The following is a 26,937-nucleotide window of genomic DNA, read 5'->3' on the forward strand; positions in this document are numbered from 1 at the left end:
ATTTTAAGGGAAAAAAATCAGGTAACAAAAATAGCAATACATTAAAGTATCTGAAAGTATATGCACCAATATTATGTTCTTTCTGCTGGTCTGCATCTTTTGATTTTTTTCTTTTATGATTACAGGGTTGGTAATAAACTAACAAAAGAAATTTAATTTTTAATAAGGTTTACATTTCTATGCTCGTATATCAATTTCCAGAAAGTTATCTACTCAGGACAAAAAGGATTATATATATTTCAAGACAAAAGACAAAATATTTCTTCTTTATTTAGAGCAAAAAATTAAGATAAAGAATGTCCTCCTATTTCTCAGATGATTACAGCTGTTATATAAGAAAATTTATCACTAGTTTTATCATATCCAAAATAACCTCTACTATCATTACAGCCTTTCCTTCTGTTTAAAATATGCACCAAATTTCATTGGTCAGACTCATTCATCTAAATCCAAAGTTTACACAGTTTAAGAGCTTTCATTGAACTTAGACTAAAATAAGAAATGCTCTCCTGCACCAAATCCCCATCTCTTCCTGCACCATCACAAAAACTGTATCTGAAAGTTTTGTGCCCAAATATTGGCTGGAGGACAAAACATGATTCTATTGATTCTGAATATATCAAAGATTGTGGTAAAATTTGGGTTTCAAGAGAGAAAGGAACTGAAAAATTAGTTTTTGGAGATAAGTACCTATCTGAGACAAAACTGAAATACACATTTAAGGAGATTTCTCTCAATTTCAACCTTCAATTCTTGTATTGACTGGTCTAGGATGACATTTGAAATCAAAAGATGATATTTGTAATATGGTGTGTATTGTTGCTAAGTCCCTAATTTCTATTAAAGCATGGGAAGCAAAAATTGGGGTTGATTCTTAAATTTTTTTTTAAGCCCATTTCTGTTTAGCCCAGTGGTATGCTGGAGAGTTGATTATGCACTTGTTCAAATTGATGCCTTGAAACCAGTAAATGCTGCAAATCAGGATTTTCTTTCTTTTTTTTCTTGGAGATCTGGGTAAGGTAGCAAGCATCACAGTTTATGCAGTCACTTGGACCCTTGGCTTTTAGTCTCCATAGTAGCTTTGGTCACCTGAGAATCACGGATGTCAGCACTGAATTTGTAGTACCAAGGGGGCTGCAAAGACAGTACTCCTTGGCTACTACTTCTAGACCCTGCTTAGGATGCAAAGATATATCAGGTGGATGAAGGATCACGTAACCACAGAAACCAGTGGTACAGAACATGCATGCAGAAGTATACTTCAGTACTAGTACAAACAGGCAAAAATGTTATTTGGATACACCAGGGTCTGTCAATCTTCATTTCTAATTGGACCAAATTCTTAATATTATCTTATTAAGTAACATTGAAAGCAGTGTTATGGGTGGACTGGAAAACAAGCAAACAGGAGGCAAATAAAAAGTAACAGCATTGTCAGAGATGTCTTTATTCACTTGATCCTAAGCCAATTCAGCATGTGGCCAATGTGCAATTCTTCCAAAAATAATATATATTTCTCAGATTTCCTCATTTCCTTCTTCATCCCTCCTATTCTTAAATGCTTGGGCATTTTAAACTGTTATGTGCTATCCATCAATTTAATATTACATTTGGGAATTACCTATGGATTTTATACAAATGGGATGCTCCTCTCTATTGCAAGCTAGCAATTGTTCAACATAAATATACACCAGAGTGAAAAGGGAGAGAAGCACTAGATTTTTTGTGTGTATGATCACAGATTTTTCTGGTGCAGAATTTCAAGTATAAGGAACCAAGTAAAGCATTTCTGTAAATAGAAACATTTATTAATCCAACATGTTTATTGAGCAAATAGTATACATGAGACAATGCTTGTTGCTGTACTGAGTCAAAACATGGAAGGTAGTTCCAACCCTGAAGGAGATGAATAGATGATATTTTTATTTATTTATTTATTTGGGTCTGTGTTGGGCCTTCGTTGCTGCCTGCAGGCTTCAGTAGTTGTGTCATGTGGGCTCAGTAGTTGTGGCACACGGGCTTAGTTGTTCCGTGGCATGTGGGATCTTCCCAGACCAGGGCTCGAACCCGTGTCCCCTGCATTGGCAGGCGGGTTCTTAACCACTGCACCACCAGGGAAGTCCTAGATGATACTTTATGTTGACCATGTATAAGACAAGCAAAATAGAAGTGAAGGCAAAAAAAAAAAAAAGCAAACAAACAAAAAATACCTTTACAGAAGAAGTCAGATTTAAACTAGACCTAGGAGGATGGGGAGGTTTTTCATATAGTAGTTTTGAGCCACAGGTGCCTGTATTAACATAATAACACATCTGATGAATATTGTTCACATCAATATATACCCAATATTAACATGCAAACAACCTGGTCCACTAATAAATAACCAATTATGTATCATTCCTTTCTCACACTTATTTAGAGCAGTAATTCTCTAGCTGAGCATGAATCAGAATCTTTTGAAAAGTTTGTTGGAACACAAATTTCTGCTCCTCCCACAATGCTTCTCATTTAGTGAGTTTGGGGTAGGACCCAAGCGCTTTGGTTCCCAGGTGATGCTGATATTGCTGGTCCAACAACCACAATTTGGGAGCAATTCATTTAAAGCACCTGCTTTGGTGCTTTATAGCACCTAGAATGGAACCCTGGCTTGAAAACATGCTAGCTGATCTTCAGAAAAGTCTCAACCTCTCAGGATATCATTTTACCATTTATAAAGGTAATAACAATACCTATCTTGTAAGCCAGTTCTGAGAATTAAATTGATTTATGCATATAATCCAGAGCTTGATATAATAAGTAGCCTGAACTGATAATACTACTTCCCCTAGTAGTAATCATTCCCCAATGATTACTACTAGGGGAAGGTAGTGGGTGAGGGTATGCCAAGTGTTATGGACTGAATATTTGCGCCCCCCCACCAAATTTATATTAAGGCCCTAAAGCCCAATGTGATGGTTATCTGGAGGTGGGGTCTTTGGGAGGTAATTAGGTTTAGATGAGATCATGAGGGTGGTGTCCTCATGATGGGATTAGTGCCCTTATAATAAGGAGAAGAGACACCAGGGCTCTCTTTCTCCCCCATCCCTCTCCTTCACTTCTCCCCATCTCCCCTCTCCTTACTAGCACACACTAAGGAAAGGCCATGTGAGCACCCAGCTAGAAGGTGGTTGTCTACAAGCCAGGAAGCAGGTCCTCACCAGACCCTGAATCTGCCAGCAACTTGATCTTGGACTTCCCAGCTTCGTTAACTATGAGAAATAAATTTCTGTCATTTATGGGATTGTTACAGCAGCCTGAGTAGACTAAGACACCAAGGAAACAGTGTGAGATATGGTACAGAGATGGAAATGGATCATTTGTGTTCAGAAAATGGCAAGCAGTTAAGACAAACTAGGATGGAACATTCATGTTGGGGAAAAGAGAAAAATATCAGAGGACCTGAATGAGGATTGAGAACCTTGGAATTCCTTGAGTGCCTCTTTCTTCCTAATTGTCTAATGTTTCTGGCAGTTATTGGCCTCTATTTTCACTTGAAATGCCCACTATTTCTAGAAGGGCAGCAGGAGTACTCAAATAACTAACCAGCAATCATAAGTGGAGATGACTTTAGCTGCTCATTCAGAGCATGTCCTAAATATAATTGAGCAAAGAAGAGCTCAATATTCCCAAGGCAGAAGAGAAGTGAAATTTCTACATCCAAGAACTCAATTAATGTTCCAAGAGGACACTCACAATGACGCTTTTAAAAGAACTTTATTATAAAGATGCACTTAAACATCCTTTTCATTAACCTCAGACTGCAAGCTGCTTATCCTTTTGCTTTCAAATTGACCTCTAGTGATTTGCAGTTCTTTGGGAAATGTCTTTATTTTAGCAGATAGATCTACTCTTCCAGCTCTTTTTGCTTTGTGTTGTTATGATTAATTGCTTTATGCTCAGCAATCCTTAGCATGTGTGTGACTCCTCATGGTCACAAGAAGACCATGCCTGGGTTCTAGGCAGAAGAAAAGAAGTGGAAAATCAAAGAGCCTGATTCTGCCTGCCTTTTTAGAGGCTGTCTGGGAAACCCTACCAGGAACATTGGCTTTCATCTCATTGGTCCACAACCAGACCTCAGGGCTTCAATGCCACCACAAACAAATTTGTGTTCTGTTGGTAATAAAGAAAATATAAGAGTGAAACTGTGGGCAACAAAGAGTACCTGCTGCCCCTGGACTCTCTTCTCAAGTTTTTACTTTTGACAAACCTAACACAATCATTGACACTGCAATGTACTTCCTGTTGCTTTGTGCAGGACACTTTAAAAATAGGGATGAGATTCTGGGATAATCATGGCATTCACTGAGCACTTGCTATGTATCAAGTCCCAGACTAAATACCTTACATACATTATCAGATAAACAAGCATTCCATAATGCTTGGTATATCTTAGATCTTATGTCCTATATCTTATTATATCCCATATTTAAGTGTTATATGTAATACCTGTTCTATGATCAACCCAGTTAGGGTAGATACATTCCCCAAAGTCATCTTTCATGTCTTGTTCCAGGTTAGAGTTGGCCAAAAGGGGAACATGTAAGAGATTCTGGTGCAGAGTGAAAATGATAAAACTTGTTCTTTGAAAGTCCTTTTGAAGTCAGAGGCAAGGTTGCCCTGCAGATCTCAGCTTGACCTCACTCTCATCTGCTCCACATTACATATCTTCTTCCCAATCGCTGGCCCTGCTGACCAATAGCAGCCCCAGGGTCACTGATATTTGGCTGAAACTCACACAGGTGGTAGCTACACAGAGGAAAGCTTTCCGTAGACTTCTCTACAGCTTCTCCTTCAAGGTGCCATGGTGGCTGGACACATCTTTTCAGCATTCCCCCTTGCATGTTATTATTTGTCCACCAGAATTTCAGGAAGGCTACTTAGTGATTGTGACTCTCATCTTCCATTTTCCCCTTCTCTTCACTTACTTAGCTTCTTGCACAATTAATAAGATCTAGTTCCTGTAATAGACCCCTTATCTCATAACTCTCGTCATGGCTCTGCTTTACTGACTGAGTGCTGACTGCTATAATCCAAACAGTGATGTCTTTCCAAGCCTGCTATAAAAATGAATCAACTTGATAGAAGTTAGATAAACAAAGAAAAAATTGTTTGAGTATTCCACCGTAAAAAGAACTTGAGTACTGAATTTTTAGTTCTCATATAACTTAAACTATTCCTTGATACTTGTATAATTTTCATTGTGTTTATTCATGCACCATTTGTTTTTATCTTCCTCTAGTCTTTCCTCACTCAAATACGTCTTCCACCTCACTGCCAGACTAACTGTCATTGGACAGCTCTAATTAAGTCAGTCTGTTGGTTAAATCCTTTGGTGGTTGTAGACTGCCTAATGAATAGAATTCAACTTATTATGTGGCAAAGAATGGTCTTTCCCAAAGGTCCTGATATTCCTTTAGAGCAACAACTCTTACTACTGCCCCCCAAACACTCTATTCCCCTCTGACACCAAGCTCATTCCTCTTTTTACATCTGACTTTTTCCCACAGATGTGCCTTCACATATAACCTACCATCAGCCTAGTCCTTCCTCTGTTCTCTGGCTGGTGAAATCCTTTTCGTCCTTCAAGGTCTAGCCCAAATACAAACTCCTCTGTGATGTCTTCCCAGCCCTGCTAGGTGAATAGATATCTCCTTTGTGTGTCTATGTGTGACAACGTCCCATAACTTATTTTTATCTGTGGGCTTCACTCTATTTTGAGCAGCTGGTAGTACCGCTAACTAGCAAAATTCCTGACACATAGTAGGTATACAATAAGTATTGGTTTAATTAATTAATCTTCTCATATATTCTGAGAAAATATTTCTTTTTCTTAGCAGGGTTACTTTGGCTATTTATAGGTCATTCAGATACATGATAGAAGTGTTTCAGATATAAATTTGAGATTTTGAATATGTAAAATGCGTTAGAAGTTTAAGGAACCAGTATGAAAATACAAATATATATGCTGTGTGAACATATATATGCTTTATATAAAACTGAGCTTGATTATACTTAATCCATAATTTAAAACTTTCTCACAAAGAAAACTCTGGGCCCGGAAGAATTATTACTAACATTTAAGGAAGAAATAATATCAAACTCACACAAATGTTCTCAGAGATTAAGGAAAGGAAGAATGTCTCCCAACATATTTTATGAAGTTGGTATAATAATGATACAGTGAAAAAAAGAAAAGCATAGGCCAGTATCTCTCATGAATATAGATACAAAAATCCTTAATAAAATATTAGCAAAGAGAGTCAAATAATATATAAAAAAGAGGAAGTGGGGTTTATCCCAGGAATACAAGGCGGTTTTAACATTTGAACACCAATCAATATCATTTAACACATTAACAGAATAAAGGGGAAAAAGCAGTTGTACCAAAGGATAGTGAAAAGGCACTTGATTAAAGAAACACTTGGTCATGATAAAAACTGACAGCAAAAAAGAATTAAAGGGAAATTCCTTAATCAGATCAATAGAAGTCCCTTAATCTGATAATCTGATAAAACTGCACCTACAAATCACCTACAGCTACCATTATTAGTTTCATTCAACATTGTATAGAAATTCTAAAAAGTGCAATAAAGTAAAAGGGTGGAGGAGTGGGTATAAAGATTGGAATGAAAGCAGTAAAACTGTCACTACTTGTAGATGACATGGTAGTATACATAGAAAATTCAAAGGATCTATATTACAAACCATCCGAATTAGTAGCAGAAACTCTGGATACCAGAATAATATGTAAAGATCAGTTATATTTCTATACACTAGCAACAATTAGAAAATGCATTTTTTACAATTTATAATAGCATCAGAAATAAAATATCTAGGAATAAATCCAATGAAAGTTAAACAAGCCCTCTAAAATAAAAACTATAAAACATTGCTGAGAGATTTTTTAAAGACTTAAATAAATGGACAGATATCCCACAAGTATGGATTAGGAGAGTTAATATTATTAAAATTTTAATTAGCCAAAAATTGACTTGTAGATTTGACGTGATCCCAATCAAAACCCCAGTATGGTTTATTGTGGAAATAGAAAGGTAATTCTAACACTTATATAGGTAGTTAAAGGACCTAGCATAGCCAAGACAATAATGAAGAAGAATGAAGTTGAAAATTTTATATAATTCAATTTCACGACTTACTATCAAGCTACAGTAATTAACACTAGGTTTTGGGTATTAATATGAGAATAGATAAATAGACCAATGAAACAGAAATGCAGTGGGTTGAGCGGTGGCCCCAAAAGGATATGTCCAGAACCTGTGAAAATGATCTCATTCGGAAAAATAGATCTGATTAGATCATAGATGTAATTAAAGTAAGGTAGGCCTTAAATCCAATAGCAGGCATCCTAGTAAGAGAAAAGCAGAGGGAGATTTGAGACTCAGACACCCTGGGGAGAAGGCAGCAATTAGAGTCACATAGCTCTATGCCAAGAAATATATGGAGCCACCGGAAGCTGGAAGAAGCAAGGAAGTATTCTCCCCTGTAGCCTTTGGAGGAGCTTGATCCTGCCAACACTTGATTTCAGAATTCTGGCCTCCCCAACTAAGAGGGAATACATTTCTTTTGTCTTGAGCCACCAGTTTGTGTTATTGTATTAGTGCCACTGCAGGAAACTAATAGGAGAAGAAACAGAAGAGACTCCAAATACAGACCTACCTTTACAGAGTAACTTGAACAACAACACTGCAATGCAATTCAGTTAAGAAAAAAGGTATTTTCAATAAAGGGTTTGGGGGTCAATTGAATATTCATGAGGGAAAAAAAAAACCTTATCTCAAACCATACACAAACTTAATATAGGTCATAGACTGAAACATGAAAGCTAAAATAGTCAAGCTTCTGGATGAGAACATAAGAGAATATATGTTTATATCCTTAGGACAGCCAGAGATTTAAGGAAAAAAACCACTAACCATTAAAAGAAATATATTATTAAATATGATGTGGTATTAAATATTATTAAATATGAGTAATAGCCCCCTAAAAATGCCCACATCCTAGTCCGCAGAACCTGTGAATATGTTAGATTATGTTGTAAAAGGGAATGAAGTTTGAGATGGAATTAAGTTTGCTGGCTTTGAAGATGGAAGATGGGAACACAAACCAAGAACTACAGAAGCTACTTTCCTAGAAGGTGGAAAAAGCTAGGAAAGGGATTCTTTCCTAGAGCCCCCAGAAAGGAACACCACCCCTCTGACACCTTGATTTTAGCCCACTGGGACCTGTCAGACTTCTGATGTACAGGACTATATGATAAGAAGTGTGTTGTTTTAGCCACGAAGTCTGTGGTCATCTGTTCCAGCAGCCATGGAAAACAAATGCATCTGACTTCATTACAATTAAGAACACCCATTTATGGGATGACCATTAAAGATTGAAAAGGCAAGAGACAGACTGGGAGGAGAGATTTGTTATACATATATCTCACAATAGAATTGTATCCAGAATATAAAAGTAACTCCCCCACATCTATAATAAAACGACAGATAACCCAACTTTAAAAATGGGCAAAAGACTTGGAAAGGGACTTCACAAAAGAAGAATCGAAATGGGCAATAAAAATTAAAAAGAGGATCAGTATCATTATTTGTCAGGGGAAGACAAATCGTAACCATATGAGACAGCCCTACATACCCGCAGACTGTTTAAAATTTAAAAAGATGACAATGTAAGGCATTGGCAAAGACATCGAGCAAATGGAAAGCTCAGACATTGCTGGTAGAGTGTAAATTGGAACAACCACTTTGGAAAAGAGTTTAGTAGAATCTACTAAAGCTAGACAAAACTATTCACCAATCATACTTCTACACTAATCCTAATTAGAATATTCAAAGCAGCTTTTTTTAAAATAACCAAAAACTGGAAATAATTCAAATGTCCCAAATAAGGAAATGGATAAATAAATTGTGATTATACAATGGAATACTACATTGGAATAAAAAGAACAAATACACACTCAGGGCATGGGTGCATCTCATAACCATTATGTTGAGTGAAGGAAGCCAGACACAAAAGTGTATATATAATATGATTCCATGTGTATGAAGTTCAATAATAGAACTACTAGATAATCATAGAAGTCAAAATAGTGGATTTTTCTGAAGAAGGGGTGGTTATTGTCTGAGAAGATACATGAGGGAAATTTATGGGATTGTTTGAAATATTCTATATCTGATCTGGATAATGTAAACACTCAATGAGACTTACAGTTAAGATACTACTTTACACACTTTACTCCATGTGTGCTATAGTTTAATTTAAAGAAACAAAAAGTGAAGTAAAATAAAATATTATATCCAGATTGCTGGAATGTAGGAGATAGGGATTTCCAAGCATGTAAATGCACAGGCATGTAATAGCTAGAACATAATATACGATCATGTTTAATTTCCCTAAAGTTCCTAAGCCAACAGAATAAGAGGAGAAATTCGTCTAGTTTTGATCAAAAACATAGTCAAGTCTTTGAATTCTTTATTGTGTAAGCCATCAGGTGCTGGCATAGCTAGATTTTCGAGGAGATTTCTATAGAACACAGAAAACGTGAGAAGCCCAGGTACACTGTCTATTACTGGCTGGGACTTTGAACTCCAAAAGTTGCTTAGCGCCACCTAAACAGCCACCTAATTTTGACCACCTGTGACCCACAGGTAATACACATACAGGCATACCTCAGAGATATTGCAGGTCCGGTGCCAGACCACTGCAACAGAATGAGTGTCACAATAAAGCAAGTCCCATGAATTTTTTGATTTCCTGGTGCAAATAAAAGTTATGTTTACACTATACAGTAGTCTAAGTGTGCAATAGAATTATGTCTAAAAAAAACAATGTACATACTTTAATCAAAAAATACTGCTGAAAAATACTAACAGTCATCTGAGCCTTCAATGAGTCATAATCTTTTTGTTGGTGGAGGGTCTTGCTTTAATGTTAATGGCCACTGACTGATCAGAGTGGAGGGTGTGGAAGTTTGGGGTGGCGGTGGCGATTTCTTAAAACAAGACAATGAAGTTTGCTGCGTCAATTGACTCTTCTTTTCATGAATGATTTTTCTGTGGCATTCAGTGCTGTTTGACAGCATTTTACCAACAGTAGAACTTTCTGAATGGGAGTCAATCCTCTCAAACCCTGCCTCTGCTTTATCAACTAAGTTTATGTAATATTCTAAATACTTTGTTGTCATTTCAACAATCTTCACAGCATATTTACTGGGAGTAGATTCCATCTCAGAAAAACATTTTATTTGCTCATCCATAAGAAGCAGCTCCTCATCTGTTTGTGTTTTACCATGAGATTGCAGCAATTCAGTCACATCTTCAGGTTCAACATCTTCTACTTTAATCCTCTTGCTGTTTCCACCACATCTGTGTTATTTACTTCACTAAAGTCTTGAATCCCTCAAAGTCATCCATGAGAGCTGGAATCAACTTCTTCAAAACTCCTGTTAATTTTTACATTTTGACCTCTTCGTATGTATCATGAATGTTCTTAATGGCATCTAGAATGGTGAGTCCTTTTTCAATTTACTTTTCCCAGATCCATCAGAGGAATCACTGTAGAATCACTATATATAGCAGCTACAGCCTTAAGAAATGTATTTCTTAAATAATAAGACTCGAATGTCCAAATGACTTATCCAGGTTTGTTGTTCCAGTTATAGAGCATGGGCAGAGTAGAGTGAGCATAATGCTTAAGGACCCTAGGATTTTTGGAATGGTAAATGAGCACTGGCTTCAACTTCAAGTCACCAGCTCCATTAGCCCCTAACAAGAGAGTCAGCCTGTCCTTTGAAGCCAGGCATTGACATCTCCTCTCTAGCTATGAAAGTCACAAATAGATAGTATCTTCTCCCAATATATGGCTGTTCTGTCTACATTGAAAATATGTTGTTTAGTGTAACCACCTTTGTTAATTATCTTAGCTAGATCTTGTAGATAACTGCTGCAGCACTTGCTGCTTCACCTTGAACTTAGATCTTATAGAGATGGTTTCTTTCCTTAAACCTCATGAACCAACTCTGCTAGCTTCAAACTTTTCTTCTGCAACTTCCTCACCTCTTTCAGCCTTCAAAGACTGAAGAGAGTTAGGGCCTTGCTCTGGATTAAGATTTAGCTTAAGGGAATGTTGTGGCTGGTTTGATCTTCTATCCAGACCACTAAAATTTTCTCCATATCAGCAATAAGTTTGTTTCACTTTCTTATAATTTGTGTGTTCGCTGGAGTAGAACTTTTAATTTCCTTCAAGAACTTTTTTTTTTGCATTCACAACTTGGTTAACTGTTCGGCAGAAGAGGCCTATCTTTCAGCTTATCTCAGCTTTCGACATGCCTTCCTCACTAAGCTTAATCATTTCTAGCTTTTGATTTAAAATGAGGGATGGGGACTTCCCTGGTGGTCCAGTGGTAAAGAATCTGCCTTCCACTGCAGGGGATGCGGGTTCCATCCCTGGCTGGGGAACTAAGATCTCACATGCCGCGGGGCAACTAAGCCTGTGTGCCACAACTACTGAGTTCAAGCACCTCAACCAGAGAATCCACATGCCACAAACTACAGAGCCCAAGTGCTCTGGAACCCACACGCCACAACTGGAGGGAAGGCTGTGAGCTGCAACTAAGAGCCCACATGCTTCAACAAAGACCTGAAACAGCCAAATAAATAAATAAATATTTTTAAATGAATAAATAAATAAAATGAGGGATGTGTGACTCTTTATTTCACTTGACCACTTTGAGGCCATTGCAAGGTTATTAATTGGCTTAATTTCAATATCCTTGTATCTCAGGGAATAGAGAGGCCCAAGGAGAGGGAGAGAGATGGGGGAATAGCTGGTCGATGGAGCAGTCATAACACATACAACATTTATCATTTATAAGTTCTCCATCTTATATGGGCAGTTTGCAGTGTCCCAGAACAATGACAATAGGAACATCAATGATCACAGATCACCATAATAAATATAATAATAATGAAAAAGTTTGAAATATTTTAAGAATTACCAGAATGTGATACAGAGACATGAAATGAGAAAATGCTGTTGGAAAAAATGGTACCAATAGACTTGCTAAGTGCAGGGTTGCCAGAAACCTTCAATCTGTGAAAAATACAATTATTTGCTAAGTGCAATAAAACAAGGTATGTGTGTATACCAATGCATCCTCCTCCTTTTTCTACCCTGGACTCCAGAATGTTTCCTCCTTGGCTTTCTAAGGCCCAGATTCCTCTGAAGTGGAAGGTGGTCCAAAGCCAGATATCTTACGTGAAAACAAAAAATCTCTAAAAGAGGCCATGTAAAACAAAAAGAGAAATGATCCAATTTGGAAGTAGGAGAGAGTGATAGAGATCAAAATTAAAACAAAACTCCATAATGAAGGTAAACGTTCATTCCTTTATTGCTATTTTCTTCTTCATCTCCCAAGCCCAATTATGTGACCTTGTCCCATGTCCTGAATCTCACACCTTTCTCCTTAGAGATAGATGGGGGGTGGCAGAACACCCCTAGAGGTGTTCAATTTCCTCTAGAGGTGAGAACATTTGACCAACACGAGCTATTTTTTAAAGTGCCTCAGAAAAGCAAGCTATCAAGCTATAGAGTGAACATCTCAAATCTCACCCCTGCTTTTACAACCCTTCTTATTTTAAATAAGATCCAAAAGTATTGACCAAAGTTATATAAAGGTGCTTAAAAAGTAAGCCATATTCCATATCTCCAAGCCCCAACCTACCTTTTCCCACCTTAACTCTCCTTATACTCCTTATACACTTCCTAAGTTCCAACCACACAATGCTCTCAATAAACCAAGTGCAACCCTGAGGCTCAAAATAAATTTGCTGAATACACAAATGACTATGCACATTCCCTCAGAGTGGCTAGAATCACCCCACATTATTGTCTTCTCCCATCCCCACCTTTAGAAATGTGGCTTCTTCCTCAAGGTGCACACATTGACATCTTTTCCGTGAAGTATCTCCTGATCCCCTGAGTTAAAATTCTCTCTTGTCCTTGTGCTGCCATAAAAAAAATTGTTTGTAATACTATTATAAAGCTTGCCATATCTTTCTTTATGGTCCATGCTAATGCCACCTCTTCTGATAAGGAAAATCAGCCCTCCCCATCACAATCAACAGAAACTGATTTTATGTGTTCAAAAGTTAGCTCAACCTACAGACAATATCTTACATGCTTCACTCCCTAAATGTCATAATTCTCCTTGTTCTCTGGAACAAATATGGTGGCTCTGTTTTTTGTTTTGGTTTTTAAATAGACCTGAAAATCTTTCCATAGATGTATTTTGCATTGTTTACTACAACTCCTTTTCTTTCCAAAATATAAATTTGAATCTCTTCATATATATGTTTGACCTCCATTACATTTGCTCCACCCTTTTTTCAAAATATATACTTGAATCTCTTTTCAAATGTATAATAGAAGTTTATAAGTTCATTTCTTTTTGACTACCAGGGCCCCCTCACCTTTGGAGCCAAAAACAATGCCCAGAAAGATGAGGGGAATCTTGGGTTTTATTCGTGTATAAAAGAGAACTAAAGTAAAATGGTCCCTGGCCTCCAGCTGGCAGTCAATCCTCCTCATTTCTCCTTGTGTGCAGATTTTTAAGTAAATGTTGAGTCTATGGGCTTATTTTCACAATAATGTGATGTTGCTGACAGGATCTGGAGCAACATAGACCCTGATGATGGTGGAGTGACCTATGGGGTGAGAACTAAGTAAGCATATAAGACCTCTTGCTGTCCTGCTTCCATTGTCTCCTCCTTATCTTCCCTCTACTGCCAAGGGATTCCAGCCAAAGTTCTATCCCTGTGATGCTTTCAATTCAGAATGGCTTTTGTCCTTTCAGATAGGGATTGTAGAGCAAACCCATCTGTTTGTCTAAGCTCTGTGTCACCCCTTTTCACTTCTTAAAAAAAATAAATAAATAAAAGTAAAAGATAAAAAGAGGAGGAAGAAAGGAAAGAAAAACGGAAAGGAAGTTGAAAATTTAGGACAATTTTTTTTTAACATCTTTATTGGAGTATAATTGCTTTACAATGGTGTGTTGGTTTCTGATTTATAACAAAGTGAATCAGTTATACATATACATATGTTCCCATATCTCTTCCCTCTTGCGTCTCCCTCCCTCCCACCCTCCCTACCCACCCCTCTAGGTGGTCACAGAGCACCAAGCTGATCTCCCTGTGCTATGCAGCTGCTTCCCACTAGCTATCTATTTTACGTTTGGTAGTGTATATATGTCCATGCCACTCTCTCACTTTGTCACAGCTTACCCTTCCCCCTCCCCATATCCTCAGGTCCATTCTCTAGTAGGTCTGTGTCTTTATTCCCATCTTACCCCTAGGTTCTTCATGACCTTTTTTTTTTTTCTCTTAGATTCCATATATATGTGTTAGCATATGGTATTTGTTTTCCTCTTTCTGACTTACTTCACTCTGTATGACAGACTCTAAGTCCATCCACCTCACTACAAATAACTCTATTTCATTTCTTTTTATGGCTGAGTAATATTCCATTGTATATATGTGCCACATCTTCTTTATCCACTCATCAGTTGAAGGACACTTAGGTTGTTTCCATGTCCTGGCTATTGTAAATAGAGCTGCAATGAACATTTTGGTACATGACTCTTTTTGAATTATGGTTTTCTCAGGGCATATGCCCAGTAGTGGGATTGCTGGGTCATATGTTAGTTCTATTTGTAGTTTTTTAAGGAACCTCCATACTGTTCTCCATAGTGGCTGTATCAATTTACATTCCCACCAGCAGTGCAAGAGTGCTCCCTTTTCTCCACACCCTCTCCAGCATTTATTGTTTCTACATTTTTTGATGATGGCCATTCTGACTGGTGTGAGATGATATCTCATTGTAGTTTTGATTTGCATTTCTCTAATGATTAATGATGTTGAGCATTCTTTCATGTGTTTGTTGGCAATCTGTATAACTTCTTTGGAGAAACGTCTATTTAGGTCTTCTGCGCATTTTTGGATTGGGTTGTTTGTTTTTTTGTTATTGAGCTACATGAGCTGCTTGTAAATTTTGGAGATTAATCCTTTGCCTGTTGCTTCATTTGCAAATATTTTCTCCCATTCTGAGGGTTGTCTTTTGGTCTTGTTTCTGGTTTCCTTTGCTGTGCAAAAGCTTTTAGGTTTCATTAGGTCCCATTTGTTTATTTTTGTTTTTATTTCCATTTCTCTAGGAGCTGGGTCAAAAAGGATCTTGCTGTGATTTATGTCATAAAGTGTTCTGCCTATGTTTTCCTCTAAGAGTTTGATAGTGTCTGGCCTTACATTTAGGTCTTTAATCCATTTTGAGTTTATTTTGTTTTTAACACTTTAAAGTCTTGAGCCTATTTATAGTCATACTAATAGAGAAGCTCCAATAGCAAGAGAGCATTTAAAGAAACAGCAAAGAGAGGAAATCAGCCTTGGAGAACCTACAAAGACCCAGAATTCAGAGACATCTCCCTTTGTGCCCCCATTTTTATATCTGTATTGGCAGTCTCCTTAAGAGCAGAGAGACTCCCTGTCTTGCTAATTAAAATAATACCAGTACTTACCAGAGTGGGAGCACACAGTAAGTGTTCAAAGGAGAGGAGGGAAGAGAGGAAGAGAGAAAAAGAGAGAAGGAGGGAGAGCGGGATGAAAGTGTTATTTTTGCCCTCATTCTATATCACAAGCAAACTTTTCCTTTTGAGTAACAACCACAATGTACCCTACATCAAGAGATTGGTCTTAGATAACCATTATAGAGATTATAAATATCTTTTTCCGTATCATAACTCTTACATTTATACTGACTTTTGTTTTGCTTTTAGCTGTGTTGGGTCTTCGTTGCTGTGTGCAAGCTTTCTCTAGTGGCAGCGAGCGGGGGCTACTCTTCCTTGCGGTGCGTGGGATTTTCATTGCAGTGGCTTTTCTTGCTGTGGAGCACGGGCTCTAGATGTGCGGGCTTCAGTAGCTGCAGCACGTTGGCTCAGTAGTGGCAACTCGCGGGCTCTAGGTTGCAGGCTCAGTAGTTGTGGCACACAGGTTTAGTTGCTCCGCGGCATGTGGGATCTTCCCAGACACAGGGCTCGAACCCATGTCCCCTGCATTAGCAGGTGGATTCTTAACCACTGCACCACCAGAGAAGTCCCTGTATTGACTTTTAACCAACCTCAATACCACTCATCTCTATTTCATATTTTCCCCCATATAATCTTTACTTCTTTGAACATTTCAACACGCTTGGTAATATTTACTGATAGTATTTCTAGGGTAGCCTCAATATATTATTGGGCCTCTCAGATAGCCTCTTAAAAAGTCTTCCCTTCTCACCTTAATGTTGACAGGAAAAGGTGAAAGAATGTTCACCAATTCTTCCCATTATGTATAGACCCTTCTTTAGTAGTCCTTGGACTCAACAGAAAAACTTAGTTTTCAGCACCTCTTGAGTGCATGCTATTATAGCTTGGGAATATATGTATTTAGAAAATACAGCTTAGGACTTCCCTGGTGGCGCAGCGGTTAAGAATCCGCCTGCCAGGCTTCCCTGGTGGTGCAGTGGTTGAGAGTCCGCCTGCCGATGCAGGGCACATGGGTTCGTGCCCTGATCCGGGAAGATCCCACATGCCGCTCCTGGGCCCGTGAGCCATGGCCGCTGAGCCTGCGCGTCTGGAGCCTGTGCTCCGCAACGGGAGAGGCCACAACATTGAGAGGCCCGCATACCGCAAAAAAAAAGAATCCGCCTGCCAATGCAGGGGACACGGGTTCGAGTCCTGGTCCGGGAAGATGCCACATGTTGCCGAGCAACTAAGCCCGTGAGCCACAACTACTGAAGCCCGTGCGCCTAGAGCCCATGCTCCGCAATAAGAGAAGCCACCACAAAGAGAAGCCCGCGCAGCACAACCAAGAGTAGCCCCCACTCTCAGCAACTAGAGAAAGGCAGCGCACAGCCATGAAGACCCGACACAGCCAAAAATAAATAGATAATTTTTTAAAAAAAAGAAAGAAAATACAACGTAAAAGGATACTGACTGGAAAAATTCTTCTTTGAGACATAAAAATTACATCAATTATCTGGAACATAATTAGTATAGCTTAATTATTATCTCTTGTCTGCAGGGCAAAAAAAAATATGCTTCCTCCTAGTTTATAATTTTAAATTTAGTGAGTGCCAGTGATAACGCCTTTATATGTACAGTCTTCACACAGTGTAAAATTAAAATTTAAAACCATTTGAACAGAAAGAGGTTTGGACCTCAGTACTGCAATTATCTGAAACAGTCTAAAACCTTAAGGTCAGTTTTTCAGAGCTCGACCACGTCAACTCATAAATTTGTTTTTGATGTGGTCTTGAATCAGCACAGGAAGATTTTGAATAACAACATGGACCAAGACTTATCCTGAAGCGCATAAATCACTTTTGACATATATGTTCATAACAACAGCCTTCAGAAGAAAAGGGAACAGTGAAAGTTCTAAGAAACTGGGCAAGGATACTTCCTAACGTTCAGTGGTTTGGATGAGTTGCTAAATTCTAAGTTGTAAAAGTGTATGTAGTTTGCATGAAGAAAATAAATAATTTTATTCACTATGCAGACAAAAAGTCCCTTTGAACATGCTCTATTTGGGGGTAATTTTGTGACTCAAAGAGTTCTTCATATTTCCCCAGGGATGCTTTAATCATTTTACCCTTTAAAGACCTCAAAAAATCCAGTTATGTGTCATAAATGTACATGTGTACCAGAGACATTCAGAACATATATTTCCTGTTAAATAATTAGGAGTTGGAGAGCAGGTCTTTGTGAGCTAAAGGATAGCTTTCCCGTATAGTTGAAAATAGACCCTTAAAACTCAATATTTCACAATAGCTCCTTAGTATTCATTAAGGGATCAATGTCCAAACCAAAGTGTTCTGTTTCTGAGAGATTTTCTACATTGCACAGTTCAGCCAGAGGACACATTTTGGTGCAATATCTGAGGTCTAGGGAAATTTAATAGAAAAATATATTACACACACAAAAAAAGCCCAAATCTTCACAAAAAAGCCAAGCCAGGAAATGTTTGGATTTAGACACAGTGACTTTAACCCAAAGAGGTATTTTTTGGAGAGTGAAAGTAATTTGTGTGTCCTCTTAAACCAGAATTAGCTACAACATCCTATATCTGTCATTACTGGATAGGGCAACAATATTTTTCTTCTGTACTTGCCATTATTTGTTCTGATACTTCCTTTGCTCATTCTCCATATTTCAGGGAAATTGATATATCTCTCCATTATCAAAACTTTCAATTATTTCAATTAATTTAAATGTGTTTTTAGTTTGGAAGCATAAATTTATGTAAAATGGCATTCATCCATCTTAATCTTTATTCCCTGTGCTTGCTGCTGCTTATAATATTTCCAGTCTGAAAGGTTTGCCTTCTTTCTGTCAACAATTATATTATGCTAACTTCCATGAGTGGAGGGATGGCCTCTACCTTGTTGGTTTATATCTCTTTTTCCTACTGAGGGTCTGAAAGTCCTTTGGGGCTGTTAGAATTTTTCTAAGCCACAGCTTCTTCTGACCTCACACAATTCCTGAGGTTCATCTCCCTCATTCCACTTCTCCAAGAATGTGGAGAAGTGTCTATATCCTGTTCATTTTTCTATTAAAATGTAAATATATCCAAGAGCCTCTTAGATGTGACTCCTTTCTTGTTCGAGATTTATAGTTATTGTTTAGAAAGATTCTTCTAATTCCTCTTAAACCACGTGTCTATGTACTAGGATCCCTGCTATGGAATTACCCACATTTTTGTATTAGTTGTATTTGAAATTTGTTTCATGAAAAACCAGAATGACATTTCTGAGTGCCTGGAGTTGCACTCCCTTGATTGTTTTGATTTCCAAGAACAGACTATTCGCATACTGTTACTTCTACGCAGAATGTCCTTCCTCCCCTTCTTTTCTGGCCAACTTTCTGTCATCCCCAAAGAGAACCTACTTAGTAATCACTTTTTCTCTGAAGCCTTCCTGTCCCCCTTTTCTGTTTTTCTCCAGCATTTTACATCTGTCTCTATTAACACTTAGCACATTTCTCTGAAGCTAGTGACCTAGACTGAGTTCTTGCAGCAAACTCTTAACCTCAAAGTCCCCAGTGCTTATACATTGTATTCATTCATCCATTTATTTACTCATTGAATCATGCATTTTAAAATACTTTTCAAGGGACTTCCCTGGTGGTGCAGTGGTTAAGAATCTGTCTGCCAATGCAGGGGACACGGGTTCGAGCGCTGGTCCAGGAAGATCCCACATGCTGTGGAGCAACTAAGCCCATGCGCCACAACTACTGAGCCTGCAAGCCACAACTACTGAGCCCACAAGCCACAACTACTGAGCCCACGTGCCACAACTACTGCAGTCCGCGTGCTTAGAGCCTGTGCTCCACAACAAAGAGAAGAGAAGTCCCCGCTCCGGCAACTAGAGAAAGCCCATGCACAGCAACGAAGACTCAATACAGCCAAAAAATAAATAAATAAATTTATTTTTAAAAAATACTTTTCAAGTGCCTACTGTATGCCAGCAAGTATTTTTGTCTCCAAAGATCACCAGTGAATGACACAAATAAGATTTCTGTTCTCTGGAAGCCTTTATTTTAGTAGGAAGAAGCCTGACAATGAGCAAGTAAACAAATAAATGAACAAGATAATTTCAGTTGTTAATTGGCATCCACAAAATATATAAAACAGGCCAGTATAGTGTGACAGAAAGGGTACTATAGATAGGGTGGTGAGACCAAAACTTTCTGGGTGATGATATTTGAGCTGCAGTCCAAATAGTGTGAAAAAACATCAAGAAGATCTGGTCAGAGAAATGCAAACCAAAACCACAATGAGATATCACCTCATACCTGTTAGAATAGCTATTATCAATAAACAAGAGACAAGTGTTGGCAAGGCTGTGGAGAAAAGACAATTTTTGTGTACTGCTGGTGGGAATGTAAATTGGTGCAACCTCTATGGAAAACAGTACGGAGGTTGCTCAAAAAATTAAAAATAGAACTACCATAAAATCCAGCAATTCTACTTCTGAATATTTATTCAAAGAAATGAAATCACTATCTCAAAGAGATATCTGCACCCCCATGTTCACTGCAGCATCATTTACAATAGCGAAGATGTGGAAACAACCTCAGTGTCCACCAAGAGAGAAATGGTTAAAGAAAATGTGGCACATTTACATACAATGGAATATTATTCAGCCATAAAAAGAAGGAAATTCTGCTTCTTGCAGCAACATGGATGAAGCTTGAGGGCATTATGCTAAGTGAAAGAAGTCAGACAGATAAAGACAAATACTATATGTTCTCACTTATATGAGGAATCTAAAAAAGTGAACTCAAAGAAACAGAATAAAATGGTAGTTGCTAGGTCCTGAAGTGGGGAAAATGGGAGATGTTGATCAAAGGATACAACCTTCCAGCTATAAGATGAAGAAGTTCTGGGGATGTAATATACAGCATGATGACTATAAGTAACAATACTGTATTATATACTTGCAAGTTGTTAGGAAGAGTAGATCTTAAATGTTACCACCACACATAAAAATATGGTAATTATATAAAAGGATGGAAGTGTTAACTAACTTTATCCTTGTCATCATTTTACAATACACGCATGTATCAAGTCATCATATTGTACATCTTAAACTTACGTATGTTTTGTGTCAGTAATATCTCAATAAATCTGGGGGGGAAATATTCTGAAATAATTTTTTCAAAAAAGAAGAAGCTATGGACACAGACCTTACAGACCTTATAGCAGGTGCATGCCCAAGGAGCAGAAAGAGGCCTAAGTGGGTGGATCTTAGCAAGTAAGAAAGAAAGAGAGGGGACTCCCCTGGTGGTCCAGTGGATAAGACTCCATGCTTCCACTGCAGGGGCCACGGGTTCCATCCCTGGTCGGGGAACTAAAATCTCACATGCTGCTCTGTGTGGCCAGGAAAACAAAAAAAAGAGACAGAGACAGAGGTAGGCAGAGGACAGATCAGGTAAAACCTTGAAAGCCATGGTTAGAAATTTGGATTTTGTTCTACTGCTACTGCAAGTCACTACCAGGCTTTAAAACTAGTGATACAATCTACCTTGCATCTAAAAACACAGTTGTTCCATAATTGTTGAATAAATGAATACATTATGATCCCTTCATTTCCATATCATCAGCAAATTCTTTGTGTTAATTTTTAAATCTTGAATTGAGGTTTCAATATTGGAAGAAGCTGGAGAAGAACATTGGTGCCCTAGTCTTGGCTGCTGGCATTCTTCCTCCCAGAGTCTGCCCTCACTTCATTGTCTTGATCTCCAAGAATGGCTTTTTCACAGAGAATAAGCCAGAATGTCCTTTCTCCCCTTCTTCTCCTGACTAACTCTTGGTCATCTCCCAAAGAGGCCTATTGAGTAATCGACATCTGAATGTTGACTACATCCTCTAGTTAGTGGATGACCATTATTGGTCTATATTGACTGAATAGAGCTAACACTGCAAAACTTCTACACAAGAAGGATTTGGGATCTTTCTTCTCTTTCTCTCCCTCTCTCTCATACTCCTTCCCCTACCCCAGCAAGGTGGCAGTCTTAGTTGACTTTCCTTTGGATTTGTTCTACCAAAGTTTAGATTGGGGCACATGAATGGGCAAGAGAATAGGGCAGGGATTTGATTGTTGTCCCACATCTAAGTCATAACCTTCAATCTAACTTTTATGAGTAAAAAAATTGATTATTTTAGTATCATTTGCCTGACTCTTGTATCTACCCTAAACCTGGTTCTGAATTCAGAGCAAAGTAAAAGTGTTTCTGAAATTCCAGCAAGATATAGTGTGATATGGCTGGCCAACACTAAATTGGAAGTTTGTGAACCAGCTGGACTTGGGATCCAGATGCAACATTAGTGCTAACTTTCTGTGGAACTGTAGGCCAGTCTCTCAAAACCAATAACTAACTCTATGGCAGGCACTCATTACGCATTACATAGGTTATGCCATTAATCTTCAAAACAATCTGAGATGGATACAATTATCATCTCCTTTTACACATGAGAACTTGGGCAGAGTAATTCATAACTGCAACTTGAACCCAGACAGCTTGATTCAAGAGCCTAACTCAGTGTCTACAAGTTACCATTTTATTCATCTATAAAGTGCAAGGGTTGGATCAGATAATCCCTAAGACATATTTCAAGCCTAAATTTCTCTGACACACTCCCATTGCCTCATCTACCTTCCTAAAGATGAAATGTCCATCTTCAATGCTTTGATTTTTACAAATTAGCCCCATTTCTCTGTCATTTTCTTGTGGAAGATGGGGATCCTCCTTCACAATGGTATTTATTTCTGTGAGTTGTTTGTGGAAGAAGACACACTCTTTAGCAATAGTTACAATTGTAACTGTAACTTAAAATGAATGTAAAGCTAATTTGATCAGGTCAACAAACCTGACCTTTGTATTTTCCCCAATATTTATCATTTCAACACTGTCTTTTGCCAGAACCTGATGACTCTAAAATTCAAATCCTATATCTTGACATTTTCTATATCTCCAACTATTCTCTCTCCATATCCTCTTTCTCTTCCAAGCTGTAACCTTCAGCTGGAAATATTTATTAATGCCCCACAAGCAGTTTGCCACCCAGACTTTAAAATCACCAGATGCACACTGCACCTTACTTCCTACCATGTTGTTTGTTTCCACGTGAGATACATTCTGACTGTATCCAACTGTGGTTATTTGGAACCATAATCATACACTTCTTACTAGCTGCTCTTATTGAAAATGACTCATCCTGTTCCCCACTCAACTCTTTGTTACATAGAGAGCGAGTTAATGAGTCTTGGCAAACTCTTCATCCTAACTCAGATGTGCCCCCTGAAAAATCAGCACTTCTCCTAAATGGCCACGTTATGTCTTCCAGGGTAGTCCATGGCCCTCAGCTCAGAGCCACCATCACACACTCTTGTCTTCCTGGAAACTGCAACAGAATCCTCCCATGGTCTAGTGTCCATTGGTCCTTTTCTTTTTCCGTGAGTCATAGAGTGCATCTTATTTTTTGAAAGTAAGGTTCACATAACATGGGATGAACCAGAGAACTATGGCTAGCTTTACTGAGTTCTGATTGTTTTGCCCTATTATTTCTGTTTTGCCAAATTTTCTCACTCTTGACATTAGTTTATAATACATGCTAATAACTTAGGCTCTTCTTGGCTTCCTTCTGACTAAACCATTATGCTGCACTGTCTTTATTGTACCTAATGTTTAATAAAAATAGCTAACATATGCTCATAGTATGCTCAGCTAACATTTAAGACAGCACTATTCACAAGCACCCCAAACTGGAAACTAACCAAATGCCTTTTAACAGTAGGGTGGGTAAAAAAATTGTGGTATATTTCCACAATGTAATACAATAAGAAGACACACACTTAACTACATGCAATAATATGGGTGAATCTCACAAATGTAATTTGAGTGAAAGAAGCCTGACAGAAACAAATAAAACTATATGCTTCCATTTATATAAGGAACAAAATCAGGTGAAAGCAAATTGATGCTCCTATAAGTCGAGATTCCTGGGAACTGAGGGGGTAGTGCCTGGAAGGGGGCAAAAGGGGTCTCTGAGTACTGACCATATTCTGTGATTACATGGGAGTGTTCAATTGGTAAAAATTCAATGAGTTCTACACTTTAGAATATATGTCCTTTCTTTATGTAGACTTCACTTTTTTAAAAGTTTAATAAAGTAAACAAAAAAAGACATAAAAGTTGAAAAACTGAAAAGAAACTAATAGATATCCTTTATTAAGTACTTGGTTTTGTTCTAGTTGATGTTTATGTCTTTTTTACATGCTAACTCATTGCATCTATAGTAATGGAGCCAAATCTGGGATTCTAATGCAGACAGTCTGAGTGCTGATTTAAATCTGGGCTTTGTATTTTCTAGGTGTTTTGGTTGTTTTTTCATCTTTTGTTTTTACTTCTTTAATCCTCAGCTTTCTCATTTACAAAATAAAGGCAATAATAGCGGTTACTTTGTAGGTTTGTGGTAAGTGTTAAATGAGCAAATCTTTGTAATGTACTTAACATGATGCCTAACATGTGGTAAGTGCTCAATATATCTTTACTAAATGATAGTTTCTGGTTTATCTTGCCTAGAAATACTCAACTTTTGTAAACTCAAGCATTGTGAGATAGTCCACAAGACCATTCACCTTCAAATATTAGAAAATAAAAAGAGAGTAGCATGCCATGCCCTGCACAGGAATGAATGAGTGAAGGAAGGAAGGAAGGAAGGGAAGAGGCAGGAAAGAAGGGAGGAAGGAAGGAAGGAAGGAACAAATGAACTAGAGAAGGATTCCATCCTAGCATGTGAAGATGGTGATTTAATAACAGTAAGAATGGGAGCAGACAGATGGAAAACCATCAAGATACATCATTATCAGATCTTCTTAAAGAAAAATTAAGGTAAAGGAGTAAGCACAGTTGTGCTTTTCTCTGAATCCTGACATTCATTACAATTTTGTATTGTACATGCATGGCAGACAGGATGTGTAGTGGTGAGACTGCTGACTCAGAGACAGAGTACACTCAGGACTTCCCTGATGGGGACGCGGGTTCGATCCCTGATCGAGGAACTAAGATCCCACATGCCACAGGGCAACTAAGCCCGCGCACCACAACTACTGAGCTCGTGCGTCTCAAGGAGAGAGCCTGCAGGCCGCAAACTACAGAGCCCACGTGCCCTGGAGCACACGTGCCCTGGAGCACATGTGCCCTGGAGCACACGTGCCACAGCTAGAGAGAGAAAACCCGCACGCTGCAACTAGAGAGAAGCCTGCACGCCACAACAAAAGATCCCACGTGCCACAACTAAGACCTGATGCAGTCAAAAACATAATAAATTAATTAGTTAATTAATTAATTAACTACAAAAGAAAAAAAGAGGCAGAGCACCCAGATTTAAGTCATGGCTACTTGTAACATCTGGGAAAACAACTTCCCCTTTCCTCAGTTTCCTAACCTGTATGATAAGGATAATAATAATACTATCCACCTCATAGTTTGAGGTTTAAAACAGTTAATATTTGTAAATAACTTGGAATCATTGGCATACAGAAAGCACCAATAACCACTTATGAAACACATTAAATATATTAAATGTTCAAGATTTACTCTGGGAAAAATTGTAAAGTCAAACTTTTCTTCTATCCTTTCTCCATTTTCTTTGCAATACTTCTAACCTTGCTCACTCCATGTCCCTAGCACACACAGGCTAGCCCCTGGTAACTCAAGGCCCTCCCCGGAAAGTACTCACCCTGACCCGCCTCCTCTCCATCCTGGATTTCTCCTTGGAATCTTTATAAAATTTACTTGTGCTATGTTTCATTCCACTCAATCTGAAAAAAAAATGTAATCCTTTCTAAGAGATCATAATGGGTACATTTTTCTCAGATGACATTTCTGATTTTAACAGAGCTTCCTGAAATTTGCTTCATAACCACATGAAGTGACACAAATAGTACAAACTTCCAGCCCTATTTCTTGCCAACTGGGAGATATTTTCAATCAGAAAAATCTTGTCATTCTTGATAACAACAAATATATGACTACTTATTATAACCCTGATTATTTCAGAGCTGTAAATTGCAAAATAAAAAAATTATTTTTCTCTTGTCTACCCTTTTACATTCAACTAAGGCGAAAAAAGGTGGAGAACTAAGAGAAGGAATATGTTCTGATTCTTCTGTTGAGTTTTAATTTCCCCATGAAATTAAATTCGAGCTGATTTGTGCAACTCGTTCTCTTTCATGTTAAAAGACTCGACATATATACACTACCGAATGTAAAATAGATAGCTAGTGAGAAGCAGCCGCATAGCACAGGGAGATCAGCTCGGTGCTTTGTGACCACCTAGAGGGGTGGGATAGGGAGGGTGGGAGGTAGACGCAAGAGGGAGGGGATATTGGGGATATATGTATGCATATGGCTGATTCATTTTGCTGTACAACAGAAGGTAACACAGTATTGTGAAGCAATTATACTCCAATAAAGATTTTTTAAATAAATGAATAAATAAATAAAAGACTCTATATTTCCCAATATTCTGGAAGCCTAAGAGATAGTCCCTCTTTCAACCTCACCCTGAATTTCCCTGATTGATTCCAGGAGCAACCAAATGGCACACATGTATGTCCACACATGTGTACATAATCAAATGAACACATATTCTGCATTGCCATCCTTATTCCAGCGCTACAGTAAGTTTCCCCAAATGAAAAAAAAATCTAATTCTGATGACCCAGAATGCACAACCAGGACCTCAGTGGTACCTGGGAATCTTAAAATAATTTAGTTAAAAACAGAGACCTATTTGAGTTGCAGAAGCTCAGGTTTTATTTAACTGCACAATGCATCCCAGAAGTAAGGCAATAACCCAAGCTCAGTTCAGAAGACCAACCACCCACGTCATATGCTATCGCAAACTTCAGAATGGCTCACTTAATCTGCACTTGTATTTTAGTCCAAAATGGCATTGAGGGTGTTATCAGTAGTCAAAAGAGATCTCTGACTTTAGGAAAAGATTGAGTGGCAGTTAACCCCAGAGGTCCAAACACCTGATCCTTCTCTTTCTCCATAGATATCTGGCCTGGCAGGCATTCATTATAACATGAACCCATCAGAGTTTGAAATCCCCATATGGGTCAGGGTATTCTAGACATTTCCTGGCACTAGAGATACTCTCCAAAAAGTAAGCATCAATATAACAAGATAGAACCGACACCAACTTTTCCTAGAGAACAGACACCAGTCATCAGCAGGGAAAGAATGTAAATTCTCACCATGATATAATCACAGAA

The sequence above is a fragment of the Phocoena phocoena genome, chromosome 4 (assembly GCF_963924675.1).
Source record: "Phocoena phocoena chromosome 4, mPhoPho1.1, whole genome shotgun sequence".
NCBI lineage: Eukaryota > Metazoa > Chordata > Mammalia > Artiodactyla > Phocoenidae > Phocoena > Phocoena phocoena.